This window comes from Macrobrachium nipponense, chromosome 2, assembly GCF_015104395.2.
Source record: "Macrobrachium nipponense isolate FS-2020 chromosome 2, ASM1510439v2, whole genome shotgun sequence".
Taxonomy (NCBI): domain Eukaryota; kingdom Metazoa; phylum Arthropoda; class Malacostraca; order Decapoda; family Palaemonidae; genus Macrobrachium; species Macrobrachium nipponense.
In genome coordinates this window covers 156,608,751-156,613,318 of record NC_087201.1, presented here as the reverse complement: position 1 = coordinate 156,613,318, position 4,568 = coordinate 156,608,751, and positions in this window count along the sequence as shown.

Genomic DNA, 4,568 nt, shown 5'->3' with positions numbered 1-4,568 from the left:
AGATGTATTCAAATGCAAGGGGAATAGTATTAGGGTAGTCATGCATTGCATCTTAGCTCGAAATCTTCAAGGAGGCTTCCACAATCCAACGGTGTGAAAAGTTAAGTATATCTTAGTTTTATCAGACCACTGAGCTGATTAACAGCTCTCCTAGGGCTGCCCCGAAGGATTAGATATTTCTACGTGGCTATGAACCAATTGGTCACCTAGCAACGGGACCTACAGCTTTTTGTGGAATCCGAACCACACTATATCGAGAAATGAATTTCTATCACCAGAAATAAATTCCACTGATTCCGCGTTGGTAGAGCCGGAAATCGAACTTCGGACCACCGGATTGGCACCCGAGAGCGAAAACAACTCGTCCAGCGAGGAACTCATCGGCGTGAAGAACAAGGGTCTTCTGGAACCTAGAAGTGATCACAGCAGACAACTATAAGACTTACTAAAAATCAAAATTAGCTATAAAACTTCGAAACCGTCTAAATACTGCATATGCGCTCCTTCAAAGCCGGGGAACTTAGAATCAATCTTAGCAAGAAATATGGAATCCATCAAGCAAGGAAACTTGGATCTTCAGCATGCAACGTGGAATGCATCAAAGCAGCAAACTTGGATTCAGCCTCAGCAAGCAACGTTGAATTCATCAAAGCAGCGAACTAGTTAGCAACCAAAACAAGCAACAAGGAATATATCTATGCAGGTAACATGGAATTCATAAAGGCACGCAAAGAGGCAGTTTGCACCCATTCATTTTTACATGAAATAATCCAGCAGACTTTATACATTCTCTGAAAGTGTTAAAAGATAAACGAGAGACAGAGTGTAACTTTTATGTACGACTGATTTTATATAACACACACACACACACACACACACACACACACACACACACACACACACACACACACATATATATATATATATATATATATATATAATATATATATATATATATATATATATATATATACATATATATATATATATATATATATATATATATATACATACATATATATATATATATATATGTGTGTGTGTGTGTGTGCACGCGTGGCGTGTCTATGTATATATCTATATATTAAATATATATAATATAATTAATTAATATATATATATAATATTGATATATAGATATATTATATATAATAGATATATATATATATATATATATATATATTATATATATATATATACATATATATATCACACCACTGTTTGGCACCAACATTTCCGAAAGAGCATATATAACAGTGTTGAGATATCTTATACTGCTCACTAGGCATCTGTTGCCAAGTACAAATACATGCCTCAGTCATTTTAACTTGATGATGGTAGCCTCTTCCTATCAACAACAAGTTACTATAAGGGTCATGAAATGGACAAGTGTTGTAGCGTCAGATTTTAAATCTGGCTCAGTCTAGTACCACTGTCTTCTGAGAGTTGCCAAGCACCACTGAAGCCGTTTTTCCAATACTTAAGCCGTTTTTCCGATACTTAAGCTGTTTTTCCGATACTTAAGACGTTTTTCCAATACTTAAGCCGTTTTTCCAACACCCTCCCCCTCTCTACCTCACAATCTTTCCGTCTCTCTCACTTGTACTTTTAGTCGTGAATATTTTCTATCAGTTCATTATTTTTTTTTTTTTTTAATAAGTCCCATATTCTTTGGAAGCTTGAATTTCAAGTCAAAGGCCCCTTTGGTGGGCTTGTTCAACATGAATAGGGTTCATCTTCCGAATAATAATAATAATAATAATAATAATAATAATAATAATAATAATAATAATAATAATAATAATAATAATAATAATATCTACAGTTCTTAAGCTTTTTTAATGCTATGTCACCTACAATTCCTGGATACTATTATCGCACGGATAATCAAGGCCAAATTTTGAAAACGCCTTCGAAAATATATTGAAATTCGCCACGGCACAACTTGAAAATGTTTAGCATTTTCTGGTTGTACTGGAAACCCGTCCAATAAAACAATGTTACCGATGCCAATAATAAACTTTTGTTGCCATCATATAAATATATAAACCAAAGGAGCATAGTATAATTGGGGTTAAGCTCATATCCAGTGAAGAGACATGTTTTATAAAATCCCGAAATGAGAGAGAGAGAGAGAGAGAGAGAGAGAGAGAGAGAGAGAGAGAGAGAGAGAGAGAGAGAGAGAGAGAGAGATTTGAATAAATTTAGGCGAGTGCTGTCATCCAATCAAATTTTCCTGTCGTCCACCAAGTGCCATTTAATAATTAATGAAATGAAAATAATGTAAATTTCAACTCTTTAATGTGTAAAACATTAACGTTAACAACAAATAAAGAGACGAACATTCAACTGTAAATATAACGTAAAAAATAATTGACAAATAATTATGAGGAAACATTGTTATAACTTGCAATCTTATAAAAGAAAACAATTCTCAAAACACGCGTAGATGATGAGGGGCCTTGATAAAAATACTAAATCACAATAAGTCACGTTCCTCCTTTTGACTTGTGCCCTTCCCTCATTCAAGCTGACACCCCCTTCCCCCTTATCCTTCCCCTCCCAAATCCATCCCTCACAACAACCCCCCCCCCCCCCCCCCCCCCCTCAATCTCATCCGTCGTTCCCCTCCGAGTTACCCCTCTTCTCCATACAACTCATTTCCTTGGCCAAGTCCTCAGCAACGACGCTTCTTGACACTGGGCTCTCAGACTGTCTCTCGCGACGGAACTCTCTTCTATTTTCTGTCTTCAAAATATTTACTAAGGTGCACACACACGTACATATGTATACATATGTATACACACAAATATATAACAAATATCTATTTATAATATATGTGTATATAGGTATAGGTATAGGTATAAGTATAGGTATATTATATACGTATATATATATATATATATATATATATTATATATATATATATTATATATACCTTAGTTCATCTGCTAAGTAAAAGACGTTTGAACGTCGAAAGATCTCGCGAATACTCCGTTGTTTATTTTTCCTCGTGGCTTATATCTTTATTTATGGATTTATCACGTTCCTAACTTTCGTGATTCAGTTATACATACACACACACACACACACACACACACACACACACACACACACACACACACACACACACATATATATATATATATATATATATATATATATATATATCTTAAGCCACACACACACACATCATCATTCATTATCAAATTAATTTTTTCGGGAATTATATACTTAAACCCACATGGAATTTTACTTGGTAAGTGCTTCTCCCATAAATGTATATATGTGTGTTAACATATGTATGTATATGTATACATATACATAGACAAATATCTTTACCCACACATACCATTTAATATAAAAGTCACTTTACTCAGGGAATTATATGCTTAAACCCATAGGGAATTTTATTTAATAAGTGCTTCTCCAATAAATGTATATTTGGTGTGTTGAACATATGTATGTATAGAAGTATAGATACAGATAAGAACGAAATATCTTTACCACCAACATACCATTTAATGTTCCAAAAAGTCACTTTACTCCGGGAATTATATACTTATACCCATAGGGAATTTTATTTAATAAGTGCTTCTCCCATAAGTATTTATTATTTAAAATTCCCTCTGGGCTTAAGTGATTCCTAAGACAAAGGGAATTCGATATTAAACGATATTTTTGGCTTAATATCTGTAAATTAAAAAAAAAGACACTCGTATAGTATGTGACAAAAATTCACCATCTCCAATCACTGAATTCTGTTACTTTACGCTTTCACTTAAAAGCAACAGTGACAAGTTTGTAGTGTTTATAAAGGCCTGTCCGTCGGGCACTTCCAGCGGTTTATATTTTCTCTCGCTTCTGAAGCAGTGTTACCAGACAGTCGCGTCGTTCTGGCTCCATACTCAGTCGGTCAGTATAGCGGAACGGGTTATGGGAACAGTGTTTGCCCGTCGGGCGGTGCCCGCTAGTGTGGACAGGGCCTTAGCTTTCTGTAAAGCACACAGCTACCAATTCATCTTACAAGTGAGGGAAAATCCTTTAACAATGTATTATCAAAACGTGAAAACTATAATACAAAAAACCCAAATTAATCTTATGTCGATCGATATTAGCGTCCAATCAAACAATACAAATAATATTCCATATATTTTGACAGCAGCAATGGTACTAAAGAGTAACCCATTTGACACACAAATGTAGGTCATGAACACTTTTAAACAGTGACAGGAAGCATTGGAGGAATTTGTACACTCTCTCTCTCTCTCTCTCTCTCTCTCTCTCTCACTCCTCCCCTCGACTACTCGAACCTCTTCACCCATTCTAAAAATAAAAGAAAATAAAAATCACTTGAGTTGTGGATCATTATGGGACATTTTTTCTTTCCAATGTTGATCTCCACAATACGCTCTTCTAGAAGTTTGCTTAAGCGTAACGCATCCCAGTGCATTCACTTCAACAACCAGAGACTTCTCTCTCTCTCTCTCTCTCTCTCTCTCTCTCTCTCTCTCTCATCACCCTTAAAGGAGTACAAACGCTCAACATGAATTACTTATGCAAATGAA